Source organism: Danio aesculapii, chromosome 4, assembly GCF_903798145.1.
Source record: "Danio aesculapii chromosome 4, fDanAes4.1, whole genome shotgun sequence".
NCBI lineage: Eukaryota > Metazoa > Chordata > Actinopteri > Cypriniformes > Danionidae > Danio > Danio aesculapii.
In genome coordinates, this window is record NC_079438.1 from 22524502 (window position 1) to 22545312 (window position 20811).

Genomic DNA, 20811 nt, shown 5'->3' on the forward strand with positions numbered 1-20811 from the left:
AATGCAAATCCAATTGGATTCACTTTATTTAGTAAACAAAGCAAGTCTCTCATACAATATATCTACTAAAAGACAAGAAAATATTGCATTACAAACTGCATTGTACATAAATCAGATGAACATTTTCATATTAGTCAATATTACTGTAATTTAAAAACTGAATAAATTTAGATTTTTCCCAGAGATAGGTTGTGGCTGGAAGGGCATCCGTTGCGTAAAAACCATAGACTGTAAAAACATGCTGGATAAGTTGGCGGTTAATTCAAGGGACTAAAATAATGAATAAATTTAGATTTACACACATTTACTCAAGTAAATAAATAGAATTAATGATGGGCTAAAAATCTGCGAAATTCCTGGTCATGGCTTATATATAAAGCATTTGGAGTTGATCAAAACCTTTACTCTAAACATTTTTAAGACAATTAAAAAAACTTTTTAATCCACTAAGACAGTGTTTAAAGCAGACAATCTCAACATTCTAAGATGTATAACAAAAAAATCTCATGGGTGTTTTGAGTTGAAACTTTACAGACACATTCTGGAGAATCTCAAATCTTGAAAAGGGGTAAAATTGGTGCCCTTTAAGTAAAAAGTACCCATTACTACTACATGTTTTAGTTTCACTAGCTGGGTCATTATCACTATAAAGTGCCTTTGATGTCCCACAAGATTGAATCAGTCCTATTTGAATATAATGCGCAATATAGAAACTCTGATGTTTTGATATAGTTGGTTAAACCTTTACACACATGCAGGTAGATTTATAAGTGTTTTGAAATATGTTTTTGCCATATTCTTTCATTGAATAGATGTGATTTTGCCATGTCCCACACACTGCTCAGACAACTTCAGTGAGTCTAAAAAGTAGGTAAATTATATCAAATTAAAAAAAAGATTTTTAAATATTCTTATTGTCTTTAACAAGTTATTTTAAAGAGAAGTCATTTTAATAACTTTTATTCTGTTTTAATAATGTCATTAATCATTTTGCACGTGTCCTTGAAATTGCTGTCCACCCGGTCATGATGTGGTAAATGCTCCTTTAAGAAACCCTCTGATGTACTCATTGGCATCCCCGTGCCCATTTTGCTTTGCTTTAGAGGTTAAAACATCTGCTGTGCACACAGTAAATATCTACACTTATGTTTCCTATTTTTCCTCATATTGTGTTTGAAACTGAATGTTGTCAAGCTGAACATGTCCCTGTCAGAGTGAAACATTAATTAATATAAATTTAGAATTAAAAATAAAGCTTTTAAACTGTGTACAAAGAGCTTAAATAGGGAAACACTTTACCAGCTGCAGGTGCTACATGTGTTGAATAAATGCTGTCTTTAGCCAAAAATGTCCTCCTTGTCATTGTCCATCCTGTCACAAATCCTTCCTTGACAAGGTGAACATATATGCATTGTTATTGACACTTTATTTTCTTTAATATTTTATTGTTAATTAGTTCATGTTTTTTTATGTTACAACACTTATACACACACATACTGCACCAGTAGATGCAATATGAGTCATGGACAATACAAACCTTTGGGCAATATCTGTCTCAGTCTATATTGAGGACATCATTTTAAAGTCCATATAATGGATCTCACTGACTGTTTGAAATAAAACTACATCCCTAAGTATTTGTACAATTATGTGAACATCTGTAATCTAATTATTTACCTCATTCTGAAGAAGAAAAAAACATTAAAAGGTGTTTAACTTGAGTTGTCTCCAACATTCCATTTACTCCTCCAATACAGTGTACAATATAAAGATTTACATTCATTAGCAATTTAGTTTAATTTGAAGGACAATAATTGTTTATTTTAATATTAATTTGCATATTGAAAAAACCTAATTGATACCAGAAGAGGCGGGCGGCATGGTGGCTCAGTGATTTGCAGTATTAGTGAAAACAGAAGTTTGAATTCTTGAACACTTTATAACCCTTTTATATGAACCCTTTAATATTTCTTGTTGTACCTGTTGTTTTTCAAATCTTTTTCCATATTTAGTTCACTGAATAAAGCCTTTGTCCAGTCTGTCATGCTAATGTCCACCCTGTCATCTTGTTTTCCACTGTCATGTTCAAATTTTATGAATATAAACAAATTATTTAGCAAAACATCTTGTGTGATTTCTTAATTAACCAATAATGGCCAGTTAATATTGTCTGAAATCTTGACAAAATATTTTAGATCTTGGGTTTTATTTAGAAAAGTATGTGCACTGATTGCATATTTTATTGGAAAATAAATGTTTTGTCCTTTATTTCATTATTATAAATAGAATTTTTCCATGAAGTTGGGTTGGTAAAGGGACACATGACCTTTCTGAAAATATACATTTTATAATCACACTGCAATGAAGATATACTTATATTACTTTGAATTTGTTCATGACAGGATTGACACAATTTGAGGTTTGTTTCTCGTTTTTCTGCTTGCAGATTATTTGTAAAAAGTGCAGGAGCCTAAGGTCTAATAAATATAACAACTATGTGGTTAAATCAAAAATCTCAAACCTTTTTATTTATTTTTTTTTTTTTTTTGATGTCTCAAAGGCACTTTATAGTGATAATGACCCTAAAAACGTTTTTCAAAATTGTCTTAAAAATGTTTAGATTAAAGGTTTTGATCAACTTTAAATACTGAATATCTGTGTCTGTGTGAGAGATAGTAGATCTGTTGTGTAAAGTGGAAAACGAGGGAGAAATGTATCAATAAGTCTTAACTGCAAGTGGCAAAAAAGCTAAACAAAAAGGACTTTTATTTTGGCGTGGCGTGTGACGTCATAAGGCTGCGCTGCTCCCGCGATGTGAAGTGGAGAAGGGTTTGTTTTAAAGCTTTTACAGATATAAAGCGATTGATTAAAGTTTCAGGTTTTCCCTCCGGTTCAAAATATGTACCTGTTGTTGACAATATTATTTACTCTTTATACAACGTAGTACTATTTTGCTCACAGTAATCGAGGGCTACTGTTTGAATAAAGTAACAGAAATGTGTGTATTAAGTGTTTTAACGAAGGTTTAATTCATTAGATAGCATAATGTCAGTTCATTCTATGTATACATTACTATATTTACAAAAATGGAGTACTGGTTTTAATCAGCTCGCTTGAGGCAATTGTTTCTTGCTCGGATTTACCTGATTTCTTTATTGAGGTAAAGTTGGTTTTATATTCGCACATTCAGACTTTCTCCTAAACTAACTTAATATAAAATTTTTTTTAATAAATATTTGCTAATTTTAAATAGGGAAATCGTCTTATCAAAATACAACGTTGTTCACAGTCAAATTACCAATTGTTCAGACTCAAAGTACCATGGTAAACAATACAGCGACCATGTCACAAGTTGTCACTGAACAAATGTGTTAATATAAACTCATTGATTTCTTGTTTCTTTTATCTTTTTGTTAATTACTCTCATTAAAAGAAACTGTTGAAGCAAGTGTTGAAGAGAAGTTATTTAGTTTCTGTTCATTGTTTTATTTATTTTGAACAGGGTAAAGTGTCCAAACACAGAGAAAAACTCCTGCTGAAGCGACTGATCTCCACACTGTTATAAAAATGGCGTTTATTAAAGAGGAGAGTGAAGATGTGAAGATTGAAGAAACATTCACAGTCAAACATGAAGATCTGCAGGAACAAACAGGTTGATTTTCATTCAAGACCAACTCAGGCATTTGATCCTCATTCAGATATATTTTAATATTAAGAATACTAAATTAAATCCATCTTGCAGCCCTGAGTGTGCTGCCTAGTTCTCCTAAATGCACATAAGCACTCATTGAAAGACAGGAATCAGTTTCTTTTGTTACTTGTTCCTATGTCTTTCCCATTTTCATTATTTTATGTATTATTAGTCTCCCATTTTCTCTACCTTCTTAAGTTTCTTACTTTTCATGTTCTCCTACTGTTTGTAAAGCGTCCTTGAGCACTGGGCTATATAAAGTAAATAAAAACAATAAATGAAAACAAGTTTAACTGAGCTGACAATATACAGTATTCTCGTAGAAGATATCTGCTATTACAGTGATTGTGTTGGATTAGTACAGGGGTGTCCAAACTTCATCCTGGAAGGCCGGTGTCGTGCAGCTTTTAGCTCCAACTTGCCTCAACACACCTGCATGAATGTTTCTAGTAAGCCTAGTAAGTAGGGATGGCTGACGTGAAACTGACGTTTCGACACAGTATCGAGATCCCGAAGCGCAACTGTTTCGAAACACTGCACCGAAGCATGATCCGAAACACCCAGGTCACGTGACTAAAGCAATTTAAAGCATCGATCAGTTCAGAAGCGCTTCCAGACCTGACAAATCTGCGTTTGACAAACAGGGTCCGAAATTTCTTCTGTCTCATATAGCCTAGCGGAACATGCTTGTGCGTGTTGTTACTGAGCTTCAAATGACTTTTGGGTTTGAATCCCGACTTGTACAAATACTACTGTATTTTAATAATGTTACTGTTTTATAGTGTAGTCTAGATATGATACAGCTGCTGATACGCCATCAATTTAGCATCATTTTTGTAACACTGTAAAACAATAATGAATATTTTACAGTACTGTGATGGTTGGGTTTAGGTTTTGGGTAGATGTTAATAAAATACAATGGGAAATTTATTGAATAATATAAATAATTCTTGTTAACTTCTGGCCACAACCATGTCTGATCTAGCAACAACCCTGTTTCATGACCAAAACAAGACATATTTATTCACAAACTATTTATTCGGATGTCAGACCAATGTTGAAACAAAACGATACAAGAACAGAGCATTTCATACAGATATTAAAGCATTTCAAAATAGCTTCATCAGTCTGGGTTCGAACCCAGTATCCCCACACGGTAGTCAGGAACCCTAACCGCTTCACTAAATCGCTTGCAGATCCTAGCTTACAAAGTGGGGGTTAACACCTCAATTTGCTCAACTCTTTGCTGAAGCTATTTCAGTGCAATATATAAAAATGACCACTAGGTGTCACCGTAGAGTGGAGTTTCGAAACGTTCATGAAGCCTCGCTTTGCCCACCACTACTAGCTTGATTAGCTAGCCCAGATGTGTCTGATTGGGGTTGTAACTAAACTTTGCAGGACACCGGCCCTCCAGGACAGAGTTTGGACACCCCTGGCTTAGTACTTTCCACTTGCATATGTCACGTTGATCACAATTTCCTTTTTTTCATGAACTTCTTTATGGATTAAAACTTGTTTCTAGTAGTTGTTACTAGTTCTTACACATTTTTCTGCATGCACATTTTTTCACCTGCTACTCTGCCAGGAACTTTGCAGCTTGAGAGCACCTTCAATAATAATCTAAACAGTTGATTAGAGATTGACCGCAAGATGTGCTCGAAAGAGTGGCTACATGTGGTGAAGAACGATGGCAAAGCTAAGTGTAATTATTGTAATAAACTAATAAGTTATAAAGCAGAGTGTCGCGACCAACATGACAAAGCATCTGCAGTTCGGTCACACACTTCACGAATATTGAATTAAAAAAATGGCGGATTCGGTTCATTATGCTTCCTGCAGGTTCAACTAACAACAGTTTTGCATTTAACTTAGTGTAACTTTTTGAGTGTGATGAGCAGTTCAGTGTTAGTTTTTATTTCAATATCTTGAGGTGAAACTAAACTGTGCATTCTCTCCGCCTCCTGATTTATAAACGTGCTGAAGCACGCCGGAGAGACGACTTTACTCTTCGTCATTCATAATCTTAGCTGTTGTATTGGAGTCGAAAGAATATATAAAGTAGAATGTTCTTTTAACTGTCCCGATATGTTTAATCTTTTCCTTTTCCTAAATTTTTGTCATTTCTCTTCTGCAAATTAGATTTTATAAAAATCTGCTTGATTGTTTTAAAACCGAAAGCAGAGCCCGTCAATTGGTGTTTTTCTATAAGATACACCTTTGTGAATGTTTTATGTTATGTGTTTAGTCTTTAATGTGCTTTTAATCATGTTATTTAAAAAAAGTGTGTATATACCTATTAAAACTGAATAAAGTGCATGGTCTAATCAGAAATAAAGGTAATTAGTTATCTATTTCATTATTTCATGCATAAAATAGACTAGTCTTTTTATAAATTGAGTTAATTGATCTGAAACTTTTAATTGCATTTTTTTTCCTTGTAAATGATAAAAGTTGCATCAGATTGCTGAAAACTAACCTGAATACCTGCGTGAACAGGGCCACAATGACTTTTTTTATATTGAAACAATTGGATAGTGTCTTTCTGTCTACATGACAGGCAAACGTGTCTGAAAAAAAAAAAAAAAACTGCTGAATGTCCACAAATATTTTTTTTTACTTATAAAATAAATGTTGTCTGGTTTAGTAATGCATAAAAAAATGCAAAGCAGAATTCTCCTGAGCTCATTAACCCACTGATGACAGCCACATTGTGATTGGCTTTTAAGGTGGTTAATGAGGTTAGTTGTGTTACCTTGAAGTTTGGACTGAACAGGAGCAAAGGCTACCTGATCAACATTACATTCCTGAAAAAACACTTGCAATCTAGACGCAGTCACCCCATGCTTGTCCGTAAACGCCACTCATTAAAATAACGGCTTTGTGTTTATACTGTAAAATCATGACGATATTTTATTATTGATCGTGAGCCACAAATATCGGTATTGTGATAATACGATTAATCGTGCAGCCCTATTCACCTTATTCTCCGTGTATGAGTGGGCGCTGCCATTTGAATAATTTTGGCTCAAAACTTCCGGTCTCATTTACTTCCGTTCATTTTTAAACGTTAAAAACAGCTCGTTTTGCTGCTTGGTGTTGCAAACTGATATTTTCTTATTATATTATTCTACTTTGTCTGTATTGTAATGCAAACACTAGTTTGTAGAGTAAGTAGTTTGACCGTTTTTTGCCGTTTATTATTTCTAGTCATTACTCCCATAGGCAACTGAATCGGAAGTTCTAAAACAATCCCAAAAACGTGCGCACTTCCGCATTGAAGAATAAGGTCAATACCCTTTCATTATGTTCTAGGCTGTTTTTGACCCATTGACTTCCATTATAACCACATTTTTAACCGCAAAGCCATGACACCAAATAACCATGCATTCTAGATTGTTGGTGTTTTCCCTGTTGGGAAGAGGTCAAATGTGTCATTTTTACTGTTGATCATCAGTTGGCAGCATTAACCCTTTAGATAGGCCTGTTAAAAAAAGGTTCTGTCTTTTATATGGAGTTCAGTGGAGTAAAACAGCAGATTATAGTGTGCAGATTATTATAAATGCAGTGTATACCGTTTTGATGCATCTTCTTCTTATAACGACAACAAGAACTTAATTTACACTTTCAGTTTTGATCATACAGATAAGATCACTACATCAATCAAATCTGTTAAGTGTCTAGTTTTTATTGTGTACACAATGACAACAAGCATGTGTGCTTTTGCAATATAAGGATAATAAACAGTGTAGGCATTCTCTCTTTTCTCTCTCCACATTTTTAGAAATGCGTCAGTAAAGTGCACTGAAACTCCACGAAAACAAAACACACAGATAACTGGAAAGGAATATTTGAACCTATCGGTTTACAATATACTGATGCCCTGATTTTCTAGGCTTTATTGGTGATAACGGTCAGAAATGTTGGACCATTATTGCCTTTTTAGCATAAGCAGAGGAGAGAAACTAGCCAGACAGTAATGTGTGAATTGTGGAGCGGGCTAAATCTACAGAAACATATGCATTTTTTGGTAAGTCTTTTTTTTTTTTCTTTCCGTAATAAAAAATATATATTTGTAGAGCAACCCATGTTCTGCTGTCATTAATATTTAAAAAAATTATCAAAGGTAGAACTGTCCGAGATATGAACAAAAGTAAGTGAAACATCAAAGTTTGATTAAAAAAAATCTTGAATGGTTATAAAAATCCTTATGATCATTTAAAATAATTTATAAAAATAAAATAAATAATTAGTTTAAAAAAATTGAACGTTAATAATGATATGATGTAGTTACGGAAACTTTCTACTTTGTTTATCTGTCTGACTTTACAGTGGGCTTCTTTTGACCGGCCCCTGTCATTTTAAAGAATATCACAACGCAAGTATAAGTTTTGCGAGGTGTGTGCGCAGTCTGTGGAGGTGTGTGGCGCCAGGCGAAAGTATAAATCCACCCTCTTTCTCTCTCTCTCTCTCTCTCTCTCTCTCTCTCTCTCTCTCTCTCTCTCTCTCTCTCTCTCTCTCACACACACACACACACACACACACACACACACACACACACACACACACTATACTCCATATAAAAGACAGAAACATTTTTTGCACTGTAACTGATGATCAATAGTAAAAATCACAAATCTCTTCCCAACAGGGAAATGTAACAGTGGTGTGGGAATGGTGATCCCCAAAAAATGTAATAAATAAATAAACAAACATTACACAAATATGTTCGTCACTTGTTTTTAAATTATTAATCTTGGGCACCAGACAGAATATCTGTCATAATACCTTTTAAAGAAAATATACTACGACTAGCTCTCACCACCAGTTACAAATATTAAGCAAAAAAATAAATAAATAAACGAGTTGCACCGGTAGTAAATTTCTCAGCCGAAACCGATAGCTGATTGTTTCGAGTGCTATCTGCCGATACCGATAATTTAATGGTTCTGCATTTTAAACTAAATTAATCACTCATAATAAGTCCAATAATTCAATCATTCTGAACACAATGCATATAAAACTTTATTTTCTCTAATTGAACAGTTGTTTCAGAGAATGGTCTCATAAACGGAGAACACGTTGCTCAAATTAGCATTAACACATTAAAAATTAGTAAAATTAAAGACTATAATTTTTTTTTCTATTTTATTAATTCATATTAACATAACTAAATATAACCAATGCCATTTTTATTTTAAAACTTATTCTCAAATTCAATCATCAGAGTCAAACACATATTTGCGTTATAATCTGAACATCAAGCTGGTGATATTACATATAAACAGTTTTGATGATATTAACTGATTAATATTAGTTAAATATGAAAAGCATGCTGTTTTTACAAAGCATTTCCCTCAAATCCATGTGAAATATAAAACTTTCTATACAATCAAGCAAGTTTTATAACTATCAAACATTTTAATCTGAACTTTTTTGATGATATTGACTAAAGAATAACTGGATCATAAAGCATTTCTCACAATCATTTAGAATTTCCCTCAAATAAGTTAATGTCTCTGCATCACAGAACAGCAAACTTATTACATTTTTTTACTTTCTTCTAAAGTGACATCAACATTAACAATTCTGAACATCTGCTCACAGCATCTCATTCCTTACCCTTAAATAAGGAAATTGGTTAAGTTCTTCTTCACAGATAAAAGCATTTCTGCTTTATCTCTGCTTAAACTATTTCTTTTCTCGTTTAGGATATTAGATGCTGAGCTAAAGGCTCTTTCACTATTGACGCTCGTACATGACTTGTGCAACCTCTGGCAGACGGGCCTGATTAGCAGACCAGTACATTAGTGCGCTCTAGTGCCTGGGAACCAGCGGCTCTGCTAGGTAAATGGAAACTTGCATTGACACACTCGCATTCTCCACCACAGTCCCGTTTTCATGAACAATTTCGTTGAATATGGCAGAGATAGATTCTGTTGAAGATTCTTTTGCTTCCATGCGAGCCCTCTTTTGTTGTATGATATCTTAAAAAAATAATCAGACGTGTTAAAAATGAGAACGATTGAAAAGCCTATTTTATAGCCTATTATTATATTTTATATTGAACTTACCTTCTAGATTCTGCACCCACGTCACTGTCTCTAGGATGTCCAAGTTTCTTAATCTCCTCAACTACTTAATTCATGCATCTGCCATTTCATGTCAGTTTCAAAAAACTTGTCCTTATATCGTGGGTCAAGGATGGTTGCGATACTGCACATGTGGTTTGAAGTGGTGTTTTTGAAGTGTTTTTGCACTGAATCCAGCTTTTTTCATCGTTTTAACTCAGCTTCTTTGCTAAGTAACCTTTTTAGAGTCTCGAGAAGGGGGATAATATCAGCAGCAGATGCATCCTCTTTGCTAATCGCTTTAGTTATTTGTTCAAAAGGAGAGAGAAGTGCAGTAACGCTTTCCATCAATGCCCACTGCTGCAGGGTGAGAGTAACCGGTAGCTCGTAATCTGCAGCGCAAGCAGTAAGCGTGTCTTTCTGCTCCAAAAGACTTTGCATCATGTAAAAGGTGCTATTCCACCTTGTATTTACATCCAGTTTAAGTCTCTTTAGGGGAAGATCCATTAGTGGATATCCGGCTGTATATTTCCAGTAAGCAGACGTAGACAAAATAACGCAGACTTGGTAAAGTGTAGCGAGGCTTGAGGTGTCTTAGCAGTCGCTGAAATCTAGTGTCTTCCACTACAGAGAATGGCTGGTTGTCAAGCGTAATAAATTCCGTTACTTTCTGAGTAAGTAACTAAATAAAGTTTGTCTTGGTCAATAATAATAATAAACACTTTGTACTTTTCACACACAAACAGCAGTATCAACAACAAAACAAAAAAATAACAATAATCACACTGAAACACAAAACCCTCAGCACTTGCTACGGAGAGAAAACAAAACAAGAGACACAAAATGAGAATTTGGGCAAAGAAAACAAAAACATTTGCTTCTTACCCACGGAGCAGAAGGGTCAAGGGAAATGATAGGGGAATGGCGAATGTGGAGGTGTGCATGTGAAGGTTGAGGGCGTCGATGAACCCAGCCGGTGAGTAGGCAGCTGACTCCATGCCAGCAAGATAAATCGATAAGTTGATTTTGTTCAGGACACACTGCACTGAAGTCTTTGGTGACGCACTCGTTCACAGACGTCACGAGCACTTCAGTAACAAGACAGTGGTCTTTGCTCTGTTGCTTCAATATGTACTTTCACTTTTTGTTTCTCACAGCCAATCGTTAAGTTTCGTCTCGACCCGGTTTCTCTACTCGTTTCCCCGCACTGCAACAGTTCAGTCAACTTCTCTTTCTTCCGCACACCACATAATGCTGCCCTCTTCAACTCTCCTCCTCTTCCTTTATCCTCTCACCCATTTTCTTTTTGCCGTCCCATGGGTGGAGACCAATTAAACAATGTTGACTGTCATCACAGAAAACACCAATAATCATAAATGCATGATTATATGCCGTCATGGCTTTGCAATCAAAAAAATGTTGTTATAATAGAGGCCTATGGAGAAAAAACAGCCATGAATATAACGAAAAGGGAGTGAATTTGTCCAGAGTGTATTGAAGTTTTTTTAAGCGTTTTCCCAGAATTATGTCCCCAAATATCAGTCCGTTTGCTGAAACACAAAGACAATTTTGCCCAAATTAAGCCTCAAAATCATACCAGAATGTACGAAAATGACCCAACAGCACACAAGGGGAAAGGTGCACATTTCAGCCTTTATGCAGATGCTGTACAGGTATGTCTCATGTCTGCGAGGCAGATATTCAGCTGTTTGTTCAGCTGTTATGGTATTTATTTTACATTTTATGTGCATCAAATTACAGTGTGTGCAGCCAATGTTTCCATACCTGCCAACACTCCCGTTTTTCCCGTTTTATTTCAGACCCATCTCCCTTATTGTTCTGTCTCCCGGAAAACTCCATCACCTAACCGCACCCACCCCCCACATAAACCCCCCAGCCACGCCAACCCCCCTCCCTCCCCCCTGCTTTTTAGTACAGTTCCCAAGCACACCGAACCTAACGCGCAACCATTTTCATACTCGCTCTTCAGTTCGCGAGCACCTTTCCCCGCTCTTTACTTCGAACCAGTGGCATAGTGCAAAATGCAAAAATGAGGGGGCCCCCCTGCACGGGTTATTGACAAGGGCCCCTGGTCTGTTGTGGAAATCAAGCTGAATGGCCGGTTGGGTTTGGGGGGGATGTTGATGGTCGCGAAAATAACGCACATTTGCTTTTGCCGCCCTAACTACGTACGCGTCCACTATGGACATATCCCTTATCACCCCATCCCGTCTAATCCACCACTCCTTCTACCCCAACCCCCGCACTCTCCCCCTCTGCCCCACCGCCCGCTCTACTTCTCACACATCCCTAACTCCATCCTCACACCCCCCGCACTTTACTTTGTGCGCAGCCCTGGGAATAATCTCCCGGATTTTATGATCCGAATGTTGGCAGGTATTGATGTTTCCTGTGTTTTTTTAATTTTCAGCTTTTGATGAGAGTTGTAAGACTTATTGAAAACTATTGTTTTATTTATTTATTTCAGACCTAATTGAAGAGAATGAGGGAAGTAAAGAGAAGGAACAACATGTCAAAATTGAGGAAAAAAATAATTTACAGACTGATGGTATTTTGAACAGGAGAGACAAGAATCGTTTCACCTGCACCTTTACTCAGTGTGGAAAGAGTTTTGGAAGAAAAGGCAATCTTAAGATTCACATGAGGATCCACACTGGAGAGAAACCATTCACATGCACTCAGTGTGGGAAGAGTTTCAGCCAATCATCAAACCTTAATCTACACATGATGATTCACACTGGAGAGAAACCATTCACATGCACTCAGTGTGGGAAGAGTTTTAGCCAATCATCATACCTTAATCTACACATGAGGAACCACACTGGAGAGAAACCATTCATATGTACTCAGTGTGGGAAGAGTTTCAGCCAATCATCACACCTTAATGAACACATGATGATCCACACTGGAGCAAAACCATTCACATGCACTCAGTGTGGGAAGTGTTTCATTCGCTTATCATCCCTTAATCTACACATGATGAGCCACACTGGGGACAAACCATTCACATGCAATCAGTGTGGGAAGAGTTTCATCCGCTCATCATCCCTTAATCTACACATGATGAGCCACACTGGAGAAAACCCATTCCCATGCACTCAGTGTGGGAAGAGTTTCAGCAAATCATCATCCCTTAATCAACACATGATGATCCACACCGGAGAGAAACCATTCACATGCATTCAGTGTGGGAAGAGTTTTAACTGCTCATCACACCTTAATCAACACATGAGGATCCACACTGGAGAGAAACCATTCAAATGCACTCACTGTAGGAAGAGTTTTAACTGCTCATCACACCGTAATAAACACATGAGGATCCACACTGGAGAGAAACCATTCACTTGCACTCACTGTGGGAAGAGCTTCAGCCAATCATCATCCCTTAATAAACACATGAGGATCCACACTGGAGAGAAACCATTCACGTGCACTCAGTGTGGGAAAAGTTTCAGCCAATCATCATCCCTTAATCTACACATGAGGATCCACACTGGAGAGAAACCATTCACTTGCACTTAAGCCGCGGTCACACTGGACTTTTCTCCCCATAGACTAGCATTCATACGCATGCGAATGCGTCAGACCGAAAACGCAAGTTTGTGCGTCAAGTTTCACAGTTTACTGCTTACAAAGTTCAAACTTGGTGAACTCTGACCTGGGAAATCGCATCACTTGACTGTGTCAGACCAATCATAGATCAAAACATGACCTCTCTGGACAGAAATGTCAAATATGGACCAATCGCTCACTTTTTTCATGTCTAATCATCTTGTTTAATCCCACCCCTTTTCGCAGCGCCGTACAACAGAATTTCTTATGCTCAAACCCTTGTGTGACCGCAGCTTCGGTGCGGAATGAGTTTTAGCGACTCCTCAGGCCTTAATCAGAATTAGATTGAGCTTTATTGCCAGGTATATTCACACATACGAGGAATTTGTTTTCGTGACAGAGCTTCTACAGTGCAACAGAATTACAGAGACAGGACAATAAACAGATAATAAATATATTTTAAAAAAGTAGTGAATGCAAATAAACAAATAGACAAGTATATGTAGAGCTATATTACTATTACTAAATACCTATATACAACATTATTTGTGCTACTGTAATGTGCAAATTGGCATGTAAAGTATGTTGTTAAATAAGTGTTGTTTTGGACTATGGTCCCTGTCTGACTCTCTGAATGAGAAAAAAATCACAGCAGATCTGCATGATGGAGCTGTGTTAGCTACAGTAGGTGAGAGTTCAAAGTGACCATTACCGCCGGGGCTTATACCGCCGCCGTTTGAAATAACTGCTGCTCTGTTTTTAGTGTAGGACCGCAGTTTGTGAAAAAGCCGCCAGGGGGCGCAAAGGGACGGGATGCGAACGGAAAGAAATAGCCTTTACAGCAGCTTTAAATATGCTACTGTGCTTGTGAATGATATTAAACAATAAGTCAAAGCATTATAAGTCCTTCATTAATCATTTAAAATTTGTTAACACACTTTATTGTAAACTTTTTAAGTGCAAAGAGGACTCGTTTTGGAATTGAAGAAATAAAAGACAACTAACATGACACACACATTCAGTACAAATAAGTAGTCTTAAATAAATAAATAAAGCAGTCTTTTAGCCTGCTTTTAGTGTTTGCCGTTTTGATAGGACTAAGACAAGACTTTTTCATTTATGTTTTTATTTACATTTTTATTTACATTTTCGTTGTTGATTATATTTTACTATCTTATTTTATGTCTGAATTATTGTACATAATAATAAACGAATAATGAAAATAAATTAATAATGAAAATATGCCTAAATAAATAATTTATTTAAAGATATTGCGGCGAAACACTAAGAAACGGTCAGGGGCATGGTCTAAAGAGCTTAAGTTGAATGCTGCTTCATCAAAAGCAAAAAAAATAAATTGACCTACCTTAAGCAGATCACTAAAAGTATAATAAAAATAATTTTTTGCTCTCTCTTTCTCTCTCTCTCTCTCTCTCTCTCTCTCTCTCTCTCTCTCTCTCTCTCTCTCTCTCTATATATATATATATATATATATATATATATATATATATATATATATATATATATATATATATATATATATATATATAATTATGTATTTATTTAATTATATATAATTATAAATATATTCTTAATAAACTTCCCAGCCACAAATATTAAAAAAACACAACTTGTATTAAAACTGGGCGAGGATTAGAAAGAATACGATGCTTGTTATATAATTTAAAATGTTATTCCTCTTGTCCAATTTCTTTATGCACATTTTTTCACTCGCTACTCTGCCAGGAACTTCGCCGCTAGAGAGCACCTTCAAAAATCTCAATCTCATGGCTCATTCTTCACGAATATAGAATTAAAATAATGGCGCGTTAGGTTCATTGTGCATCCCGCGGATCCCCCGTTAAAAGCAGTTCGGTGTTAGTTTTTATTTAAATATATCAAGCCGAAACTAAACAGCGCATTCTCTCCGCCTCCTCGTTCATAACCTGCGGGACCGGGACAACTGCTGAAGCAGGCAATAGAGAAACTCCGTCATTCATCATAATCTTAGCTGATGTTTCGGAGTCGAAAGAATATATTAAAGAGAAATGTTCTTTTAACAGTCCCTATATATTTAATCTTTTTCTTTCTTTTTTTCCTGTCATTTCTCTTCAGCAAATTATATTTTTTAAAGCTGCTTGATTCTTTTAAAACCAAAAGCAGAGCCCGTCAATTGGTGTTTTTCCATAAGATACGTTTATCCTACGATAATTTATCCTCTGATCCTTTTGCATAAAGGTTTTAATAAAAAAAAAACAGGTCACTTAATTACTTTCGATGTGCTAAAATATTTGTTAAACGAATGTTATTTAAAAAAAGCATATGCACATATTACAATTGTAAAATAGTCTAAAATGCATGGTCTAATCAGAAATAAAGGAAATTAGTTATATTTAATGCATAAAATAGGCTAGCCCTTTTATAAATTGAGTTTAATTGATTTGAAACTTTTAATTGCATTTTAACGTCCTTTATAAATAAAAAAAAGTTGCATCAGATTGACGAAAAAACGAATATTAATACCTGCAAACAGGGCCACGGTTACTTTTTTTTCACTGACTGGCATGACTGGCAAACGCGTCAAAAAAAAAACTGCTGAATCTCTGCGAATATTTGGTTAACTTATAAAACAAATGTCTGGTTTAGTGATGTTAGTAATGCATAGAAAAATGCAAAGCAGAATTCTCCTGAGCTCATTAAACCACTGATGACAGCGACGGAATCACTGGCCTACCACGTTCTTACGAACATATTTTATTTATTAAAGGTATTATTTCATTGACGTTCAATATTCGAAACTGAATATTTCACTTTTATTTTATTTATATTACGATTGTATTTAACAGACAGTTTGTGTTTTGGCCGCGGCATATAGCGGACCCTGAGGCACATCGCTTCACTTCAGTTTATTAGTTATTCTTGTTTATTTTGTAAACTGACCGACAAAAACTAAGATACAAATTGTACAAAACAAAATTCATTCAAAGAATATTTTTCTTCCGACGAAAATATATATAATTAATATATATTTTTGTGCGTCTCCATCCGCTATACTGTGCAGTGTTTATTTTGCTCCACGGGAAAAAGGATTTAATTAATGATCCCGTAATTGCTGCTACACAAACCCCTGTGATATATTAGCTACATATTTTTATAAATGTCTTTACACAAAATTACTGTTTGCTATAGCCTACTTTAAATAAGTCAAAATATATGCGATTGTTGACTCATCACTGTGGTCACAGCATGCGCGTCTGTTAGCTTCAGTAAAAAAAGACCCATATTTGACCAGCCTTTTAGCAAAGCCTATATTATTATACTGATATTCCTGTGCCAGTTTGACACTGTAAATTAAACTGAGAATAGTTTAACTACTTCACAACACTCCGTCACCTGCTCAGCGCGAGGGCAAAGGAGAAAAGTGCAGCGCTGAGGTAAAATCATATTCTCAAGTCATAATCTTTAAAATAATTATAAATTATAAATAAAAGTATTCTTATTATTATACATTATTTTTATATACATATTATTATTCTTATATACATATTATTCTTCTTCTAAATAATCTTAAATGTAACTGGAAAACAATGTTAAGACAACTGGAGTGATGCTAAGATCATTTAAGAAATTACTTTTGCATAAATATTAATTTCATTTTAATGAAAATTCTATTGACAATTCAAATAAATACAGACTTGACACATGGCAGATAATTAGGTTTGTTAAGTCTTACCTCCCTGACTCGTCATCCCTCCTTTTTGCTTCATACAAAAAATCTATCAGGAGGCATGCTTAGTAAGATCACCATCATATTGTTTAAACTTTAGTTTTGTCCACTTGCAACACAAAAAAAGCTGTTATGCTGGTTTTACAAGGCATGAGCGGCGCGTAACAAGCAGGTAGCCGTCTTTTTTGGCGTGCATGTTTACTACCGGGACTCTCAGAGCAGCGCCTGCAAGAGGCGCGCCTGTTCTTTGCGCACACGCGGAGATGCGTCAGTTTGCTTATTGATTTAAAAACTTGGTATTATTTATTAATGTGTTATAATGTGTTTTTGTGTTCTTCGTCTTGTACGTCGCCGTGTTATTGTGCGTCAACGTCACGTTTATCTGTCCTTAAGTGCACATATAGTCGAACATTTCTGCTCGACATCGGTAGAAACAAACTTCACAAGTTAAACTCCGCGGACACTGATAAGCTGCAAGATCTCGGCTTGCTCCGGATGCCTACCCATCCTCCGACCCTCACCTCACCACCTCGCCCACAATGGAGGTGCTTCAAGTGGCGCGAGAGGAAGCAGAAGAGGGGTAAGCGCGGGGCTATCCGAACAAGGCTAGCGGCTAACCCCCACAAACCCGCAATCCCCTCCATCATTCTAGCGAACGTACGCTCGCTAGACAACAAACTGGACTACATCCGTCTACTTCGTTCATCACATAGGACTGTAAAGGACTGTTGTGCTTTTGTGTTTACGGAAACTGCACATTAGTGAGCAGCAGACAGCCCACCCCGATGCTTTTCTCATCCTGGCAGGGGACTTTAACCATGCAGACCTAAAGAGTGTGTTTCCAAAAATACAACAACACATAGACTTTCCAACACGGGGCAATAACACACTGGACTTTTACACCACACAGAGAGGAGCTTACAAAGCCTCCCCCCTCCCCCACCTTGGTGGACCACTTAACTGTCATGCTAATGCCTGCTTACACACCGATAGTTAAAGTCACCAAACCGGTTTGCAAGGAGATACAAGTGTGGCCAGAAGGTTCTTCAGAGGCTTTACAAGACTGCTTCAATACCACAGACTGGGATATGTTCAAACAGGCTGCCACTCAAAAGAGCAAGAGCACCAGCCCCAATCATGTACACCTTCTACAGAGGCACTATTGAGAGCATCCTGACCAGCTGCATCACTGTGTGGTATGGAACCTTGGATTTTCTGCAGGAAAACACTTCAATGCATAGTGAGAACAGCTGAGAAGATCGTTGGTGTCTCTCTCCCCTCCCTTCAGGACATTTACAGCACACGTCTTACCCGTAGAGCCCTCTGCATAACAGCAGATGCCACCCACCCAATGCACAACTTCTTCAGTCTGCTGCAATCACACACACACACACACACACACACACACACACACACACACACACACACACACACACACACACACACATATATTAATTTATATTTATATTTGGTTGACAATAAATAAATAAAAGAAAGAATTAATGAATGAATTCTACAGTCTGCTTGTGCCTCTATGTTTATAGAGTTACTGGAGACATCCAGTAAGACACAGTCAAATATTCAGTCCAAATGCACTGGAGAGACCTGAAACATGTTAATTTTTCCTTATTGGCTATATGACATTTAGATGTTGCATATTATTCTGTGGTCTTAAGAAAAGTGTTAAGTATTTCAGCACATAAGAGCAAATATAGCTTATAGCCCATTTCGTTGCGCTCCGCAGCTTTTCACTAATAAAGCTCTTCATGTAAATTTCATTTTTCAATTTTAGCACGTCATATAAAAATATCGCCCTTGCGCCCTCATTTATGATATCCTGCCGCCGGGCCTGCTATAGCGAAACTTTATTGTTTGAGAAGAAACAAAAACGGAAACTGTGCATGAAAACCTGGCTGGGAAGACGGCGATAACATGAATTTTCTGTTCTTCAACGAGAAAAAAAAAATCGCAGACACGACACAATGACGGCGTTAATTATACAACGCAGTGTTTACGATCATATTAACAACTAACATTAATATCAATAACTCCTCTGGCTTTAGACTTTACCTTTTAGAGCTTGTTCTTGTCGGCGCAATATAAGTTTATTGCATGTATAGCTATGAATCAGATTATGAAGAATGATTAAGAGCATGCTTATCCTTTATTTCATCCTTTCCGTAAGGTGTTTTATTTATTTATTTATTTATAATTTTTTTAAATAATGATGACAATATTCACTATCTAAGCATTCCTCGGTATACTACCAACAAATTACGCCCCTGTACCCAAGTAGCCTACCTAAGTTAATTTACATTTCATGTAAAAAATAAGAAATCAAAAAAGACAAAAGCATTATGCTAAATATCCGTACAAACGAACATGTTTGTTGTTTAACTTTCGTTGATAAAACAACACAATACAGCCTATAATAATGTAGGCTAGTTAAATAGAAATAACTTTAACTGCTTGAAACAGTAAACGTTACATTTTAGAAACTTCACAAATACTAATCAATAATAATATAAATAGTAACGTAGAACAAAAATATTAGCCTAGGCTTGTAACAACATAAGTCAGATGTTGAAAAAAAAAACTGCGTCTCTCCGCCTTTTGTTTTCTATTCATATTTTAAATTCTTTGCCAGAAAAACTAACATGTTGACTTTGTTCGGTTTAAGCGGAGACTTATTTGAGATTACAATGTTTCCAGCAGCACTGAGACGTGTGCCATGTAGCGCATGCAGATACTGTGGCAAAGAGGGTATCTTGCTCCGCCGCCTGCATTTCTCGGAAACCAGCTCTACATCGCGGAGCGGCGCGTTCTCAACTACCAAATATGCTGCTCCATTTCTCATCAACGTCTACTATTTATCAGTTTCTCTTTTGTATTTGGCCATTTTTGAAAAGGCCTCTCTGCCATACCTGGCTGGACTAGCTGGGCATTTGCGTTCAGTAGATGACACCGGAGCTGGCTCCGCATTCCATGGGCTGGGTGACATGACCGCAGCTCTGGAGGTTCGACGTGTTTGTCCATTTAACACTTATTTTTCTAAACAAGCCCAACAATTAGCTTCATCCTAATTATTGATTCGCCTTTCTTGTTCGCCACGAATCCAAAATGTTTCCAGATTGGCGCTGAGCGAGCATAAGCAGAGCGTAAAACACTGGCTGCAGTCAGTAAACAATTTAACAGATGCCCCGTCTGCAGCCAAACTTTAAAAATGTATAAAGCATATTTTAATCGTTTAACTGATACCATTCATCGGTTACAAACGTGCCCTTTCGGTTATTGCTTAATCGGTTATTTTGAGCATCCCCAACTAAACCGCATGTGAAAGCTCTATTTTTTTTTTCTCTCACGGCCGCACGCCGGAGATCCGGCATGGTGCCGGAATACTTTAAGCCCTGGTAAGATCATGTTTATTACTAAGAAAACTAAATCAAAATTATATTTTAATTGAACACATCTGATCACATAAGGTACGCACAGAAAAGTCTGTTTAGTGTTGTGGAAAGGCAAAGCTGAATATCTGTGGTTAAACTGCCACCCAGCGGTCAAAAGCTGCTGGCGCACCAAGTACCGCTGTCGCCGCGGTATGAATGGCGCCATAAGGAACACATTGAAGTAGTAACATCTGTACACCATACATGCACATATAGCTGTCCAAACAGCTTGAAAAGTAGATTTTTTACCAAAGGTGCCCTTTAAGATATATTTTTAAATCAACTGTAAAATCATAGAATCAC

At 36.5% G+C, this 20811-nt stretch overlaps 1 pseudogene; it reads left to right on the forward strand.

Moving 5' to 3' along the window:
- The window catches only part of LOC130222303 (zinc finger protein 208-like), a 758572-nt pseudogene that overhangs the window by 143039 nt on the left and 594722 nt on the right, over positions 1-20811 (forward strand).